Raw genomic sequence first — 6,332 nt, 5'->3', positions numbered from 1 at the left:
TTTAATATCTCAGAAACCAAAACTGCACAAACGAAAATTTTAACGGCACAAACCTGCACAAACGGAGCACTAACCATTCAGACTATTTGCTGGATTTTTTGACGTGGGTGGGGTGTCAGCTTCACGCAGGTTATTTATACAGGTGAGTGGACAGACTGAACACTACAGGTGGCTGCGCTGTTGTTGATGCTCAACGCAAGTGAAGCTTTACAGATGAACCAGAATATATATTTTTTTATATCATCCCGGTCTCAACAAATTTGTGGAGGAGCGCGTCGTGGCGGTGCATAGCTGGTGGATGTGCCTCTGTGTGTCACAAAGTTGTCAAATCCCATCGCTAACATGAACACAGAAGCCATAATGGCTGGGAAACGAGAGAGTTTATCTATTAAATTGACTGAAGTTGAATGCATAAACTAAAACTGGAGTATAGACATTTTTTATGAATGTATAAGAGCCTGGCTCTTTTTTATCAAGTTGAATATAATTTCAGATTTTTGTATAACCTGTTTTTGGTGAAAGTGAGCTATTGTTGCACGTTAATTATCTAAACTACAGAAAAGTTATTGTTAGGGATGCTCAAATATGGAAAAATTGGACTGATATTGATATCCGTTAGTAATATGTTAGCTTTACCAATATTTATGTTTTATCTGATTACTCGATTAATTGTAAGAGCCCCCTGGAATACTCGATTACTACAATATTTGTTTATTTAATAGTTAAATTATTAAGTCAAAATTCTTTTAGGTCATATATATATATGGCATTTTTATAACTGAAGGAATCAGTTATAATATTGTGCCATATTATGGCATGTTCCTGGAAACTGAATAGTACTTCACCTTTAAAAGCGCGCAAGCTTAAGGTGGCAAAAAATGAATAAATTCAGAGGATGATATGTTTATGAGCTGATAATTATGAGCCACTTAACGGAAAGTGTGAGTGTTTGGACCTGAGGGGAGGAGCGAGAAATGAATGAATGAACTGATTAATGGACCTTTCGACAAAAGCAACGGGTTTGAAAGTGTCATTGGTTCGTGAGGCTTCATTTGGCCATCAGCTCTTCTACCTGTTCAGGTGTCATGGAGAAAATCCACCTACCTTCACCAAGAACAGCTACAATACGACGCTGGGGAGACTATAGGAACCGCAGTGGACCCGCACGGCTGGAGGTCATGGCTCAGTTATGAAACAAACCGGAGTGACGGACGCTGCTGTAGCCCGTACTGTCTGCTAAATCCTCTACAAATTAAATCATATGATGTCCTGCTCCAGAAGCTACAAACAACTAGCAAACTCGTGCTTCCAAATGCACTGTGACGCCTGCTACAGCGTATCAGGAAACTCCGCCAAAGTCGTCGTCACCTGAACGTAAAATCCAACCAATGAAAGTGCCGGAAAGCGCTAACCCCGTCGCATGACAGCCCGGCAGTCCAATAGGATTCCTTCTGCGGTCCGTCCTTCCTCCTATCGTTGGGAAACAGAGCAAAGCACTAATAACGATTGACAGGATAACTAGCAAGTCCAAAAAAAAGCCGTTTATTGAAAGGCCTGTACAAGAGATGGACGTGAAAATGGCAGCGCCGTCAGCAAATCACATGAAGCAGGACACCGGGGTGGGCGTGGCCACTGCATAGTGCGGTTGCATCGCAGCGCATACACAATGGCTGCCCGAAAGAGGAGAGAGCAAACAATTTTCAGGCCCGCCGCGTCTGGCAAAAAATATGAGAAAAAAATTACAAAAAATTCGGAAAATAGTTGAAAGTCAAGAAAAAGTCCACAGAAAGGATGTGGAAGCTCCCAGGGTAAGTTTGGTGTAAATGAAACAAACGGGCACTCCGCTGATGCCTTCAAATATCGGGGTTATTTAAATGAGGAGAGGTGGGGGTGAGTTGGGGGAAAAGTTTCTGTTAATCAATCCTCCGCTGCGGAGCAGAGAAACAAGCAGCGAAGTATTTTCCTTCTGAAAACCCGTGAAGAAGTTCAGTCAGTGCCGACAGGAATGCGTGTCACACTGCGCCTCCACCGACGGTAGAGAAGTGACAGAAAGTTGGAGCTGACTGCTTTTTTCTTCTTATTTAATGACAGCGACTCTGCGCTGGGCTTTGCAAGAAACCTAAACTCAGAAATAACATCCATTCTGTCTGCTGTGTTCAGATTCACTGCTTTATGTTTGATCCATGCTGGTTACCGTCAGCAGGTCAATACGCTGCTTTAAGCGTTTCTTTGTGGAAAAATGAGGACAACCAGTAGCGACAGGCTACATGCAGCGAGAGGAGAGATTCACAGTGCAGACATGATGGCATCGCTGCAACCTGGAGGAAAACAAACCGGGCTACAGTCACCAGGTGCAGAGGGAAGCTTGGTTTGGCTGCCAGTTGATGGTTTGGCTGCCAGTTGATGGTTTGGCTGCCAGTTGATGGTTCACAGGCTGACGGGTCACTGAAGAGATGATGAGCTGGACTGACTGACTCATCAGCCTCACGCTGAAAGCTGTGACTCTTATTTGCTGGTGTTCATGATGACGGTGAACATTAGTTGTCAACTGGGCCAAAGAAAAAAAACCTGTATATATTCTGTTATACTGTACAATTATTACGCAAGTTGGACTTTTGATGATTAATTTTATTGTTGAACATCTACAGCGCTTTCCGTCAATACAAAATTTATAATAACCCTCCAAACCTCAATATTTAAGAAAGTAAAAGTGAGATTTGGCTTTCTTAGGACAACATCTATGTGTGCACAGTGTGCAGCATTACTATGCAACTGAATTAAAACGGAACATTTTCCCATCTCACTTGTTTATTGTCATCTGTTAAAGTGAGAATAATAAACATTTCTGACATTTAAAAAATAAATCAGTGACCAATATAGTCACCCTTCTTTTCAATAACAGTTATATAGACCTTCCATTTATAGAGTCTGTCAGTTTATTGATTCAAGGATGCAAGAATTGTTTTATTGCCATATCACCTTTGCTCTTTTATGGTACAACATTCTAACTCAGGTTCTACATAAAGAAATTTAATGCACTAGCAAAAAATAAATCATAAAGTAATTGATGTGATATATACATGTGCATATTAAAAAGTGCGTGTGTGTAAATCATTTATGAGATGAAGTTGAATTAGGTGCAGCTTGAGTTCAGCAGTCTGATGGCTGAAGGGAAGAATCTGGATCCTCCTCAGCCTCCTGCCTGAGGGGAGCGGCTGGAACAGAGTGTGTGCAGGATGGGTGGAGTCCTTCTTGATGTGAAGATGACTCCGTACAGTCTTCTGTGCAGCCTTTACCACGCTCTGCAGAACTGTCCTCTCAGCTGCTGTGCCACACGGTGATGCAGGTGCAGAGGATGCTCTCCACCACACAGCGATAGAAGCTCCTCAGGACTGAGTTCACAAGTCCAGCTGTCTGCAGTTTCCTGAGGAAGTAGAGATGCTGGTGGGCCATAGGCCTGGCGGCCCGCCATGCTTTACTTGCCCCGCCGCCAGGCTAAGCCTTTCTTGGTTATGTTTTAGGAAAATAATAATAATAAAAAAAAATTTCAAGTCAGATTGCAAGGGTCTCTATTGCTCTGAACATTTCACTGGTGGCTCAGATTTATTCCTAAATTCTAAAAGATATGTTTATAGAAGGTAGGTTTATAGTTTATGCATTTAAAGCCGGACCAATCACAACACTGGCGCCTCTGCGCGTTGCCTCACGCGCTGCATCAGCTGGATGTCTTAAGTTTATCTCAGCGTGGATCGTGTGCACCTCCTTTCATTCAAACTGAACACAGGCTGACCTGTATGGATATTTACATCAACCCCCTGTGAGGAATTATGTTTCCTTCCAGAGTTTTTGATCAAGGTAGGAGTTTAAACCCCACCGCGTTAGCTCTGGCTGTGCAGTTKMGGTAAAGCTAGCCGCGTCGTCAAAAATGACAGTAAAGCCAGCCCGCATTCAATTTTCACGTGCACCACAGCGCAGGACGTTACGGCACCCTAATTTACCAGCTCCTGTCAGAGTAAAAGCTCACATCCAGGTCATGTTTGATCTACTGCATGTAGATTTCCAGAAGCTTCAAGTTTAGACTTTGTATTTATGCAGTTGCAAAAACAAAGAATGTATCGGAAATAATTGGGGACATTAAGCAATGCTGAAAAATTCTCTGCGTTCAGCAACTTCTCTCATTTCTGGGTGGCAGAGGGACACCTCTAGAACAAAACCAGCAAATGTCAATCTGATCTGATGTTTAATTTCAAAATAAAGGCCTATTAAAATAAGATGTTTTTATTCCCTCCACCCCTAAGTTGCCGTGCTTTTAGGCCTTAGGGCTGGGGAGGAAGGGGGCCACTTCATTGTTCTTTCACCTTTAAGGCCTTTACTGGCCAGACACATAGTGGAGTACTGTGGTGCATGTGATGGAGCATAAAAATCACAGTCTTCTTGAAAAAGACACAGACCTTTTCCCGGACCACTGATTGAAGAAAGTGTCTTCTAATAACTGGCAGCAGGTTTGGGAGTTGATTTTGAATCCATCTTCAACCTGAAAAGGTCCAACCGGCTCATCTTTAATAATACCAGCCCATATCAGTACCCCACCTCCACCTTGCTGGCGTCTGATGTAAAGTGGAGCTCTGTGCCCATTATCCAGTCCATCCATCTGGTCTATCCCTGATGAGTCCCTCTCATCTCATCAGTCCATAAAGTTTTGAAAAATCTGTCTTTAGATATCTTGGTTGGCACAGTCTAGACGTTTCAACTTATGTGTATTGTTCAGTGCTGGTCAAGGTAAGGAATTTCAGCCTTCCTTACCTTGGCCATGTCTCTGGAATATGACAATATTTGTTGTAAATCCCTTTGCCTCAATCACTTCCTCGATGCAGTCAGCCTGTGGCACTGCCTGGGAATTATGAAAGCAGAGATTTTCTTGATGTTTGCCGTCAGCTCTTCCTTGTTGTTGGATTTGGTGCCGTTCATTTTCCTGTTGAGAATACGCCATAGATTCTCAATGGTGTGTAGGTCCAGCAAGTTGGCTGGCCAGTCAAAGCACTGGACATCAAACCAGACTTTGATGCCCATGCTTGTGGCAGCATGGGCAGGGCCAAGTCCTGCTGGAAAATGAAATCTAAAGCTCCATACAGATCCTCAGCAGAAGGAATCATGTAGTGATGACCTTGGATTTAAGAAAGCAGAGTTTACCAACGCCTACAGCAGACATTGTCACAGCACTCTGTGAACAGCCAACCTCCTCAGCGATAACCTTTAGTGGCTTTACCAACCCTATGGAGAGTAACAGTGATGGTCTTCTGACCAGTTGTTGGGTCTGCAGTTTTCCCCATATTGAAACGCACTGATACAATTGAACCAAACTGAAGTAATTTAATGACACCTAGTGGTGCTTTGAGTTTAGTAGATGTTTAGTGTGACACATTCAAATTACAACATTCTTAATTTGATTTCTTCACAGTATTCAAATTTCTGGAATTCCTGACACACGCGCGCACACCTACACACACGCACACACACATATATATCAAAATGAGCAATAATGAGTTACTAAATCAAAACTTCCTGAGAGCATGGCTAATTGTTTTGTGCTGGTTCTGATTGGCTGTTTCTGACCGAACTCAGTAATGCTGCAGAAAACAGGGAGGAGACAGAGGAGATTGATTTAATGTTTTTTTCAGATTATCTGTTTTATGTTAGAACATAGCAAAAGTTGTAATACATATGAAAAATCTTTTTTGTTTGTTTCAGTTCCCTGCTGCAGCTTTAAGCAGGTCACTGCTGGGTGGAGGTTGAAAGACGTCTGATGTAAAGTGGAGCTGGAGTCTGTGAGATATTACTACCAGTAGTGGCAGTCCAACAGCGAGAGCACTACCAGCATCTTCCAGTGCTAGCTCCAAGACTTATTATTTTTTGGGCTGTTTGTTTAGCTTTCTGACCATCTTCCATGGTTTTATGGGTTAGTGTTGGTTGCTGTGCGCTGCTTTAGTTGCTATCTGGCCTCTCCAGATGTCTTTTTTTCTGCAGTGAGCCTCGACGTAGCCAAACTCCGTCAAGTGCTTGTTTTTTAAATGTCACATTAGATTCGTTGTGTTGATACATTTTGACCTGCTTCACCCCCGATGTCCGTCGCAACACACAAACTTCCCTGTTCACTCTGAGCGTTATAGTTCCACACGGCATCACTTAGGATTTCTTTGCCGTGTGTAGTGTGAAGAAAAGAGGAGATGAGCTGCGAAGTGACCTCACTGCGAAGGTGTGAGGTGTCATGGCCATCGATTTTGATGTTCGGTAACGCGAGACAGTTATCGATGATCACCGATCATCGATATATA

General features: G+C 42.9%; 2 protein-coding genes across 2 annotated transcripts in view; one reads left to right on the top strand and one right to left on the bottom strand.

Moving 5' to 3' along the window:
- The window catches only part of chchd7 (coiled-coil-helix-coiled-coil-helix domain containing 7), a 24,720-nt gene extending 23,407 nt beyond the window's left edge, over nucleotides 1–1,313 (bottom strand). Inside the window, exon 1 of the mRNA XM_008438235.1 lies at nucleotides 1,105–1,313. The gene's annotated coding sequence lies outside the window, so the exon portion shown is untranslated. The remainder of the gene's footprint in view (nucleotides 1–1,104) is intronic.
- Nucleotides 1,314–1,474: 161 nt separating this feature from the next.
- The window catches only part of plag1 (pleiomorphic adenoma gene 1), a 13,913-nt gene continuing 9,055 nt past the window's right edge, over nucleotides 1,475–6,332 (top strand). The window contains exon 1 of the mRNA XM_008438236.2: nucleotides 1,475–1,808. The gene's annotated coding sequence lies outside the window, so the exon portion shown is untranslated. The remainder of the gene's footprint in view (nucleotides 1,809–6,332) is intronic.

The sequence above is a fragment of the Poecilia reticulata genome, linkage group LG20, assembly GCF_000633615.1.
Source record: "Poecilia reticulata strain Guanapo linkage group LG20, Guppy_female_1.0+MT, whole genome shotgun sequence".
In the NCBI taxonomy this organism is placed as follows: domain Eukaryota; kingdom Metazoa; phylum Chordata; class Actinopteri; order Cyprinodontiformes; family Poeciliidae; genus Poecilia; species Poecilia reticulata.
Note: the sequence above shows the minus strand (reverse complement) of the source record. Positions and strands in the feature narration are given on the sequence as shown.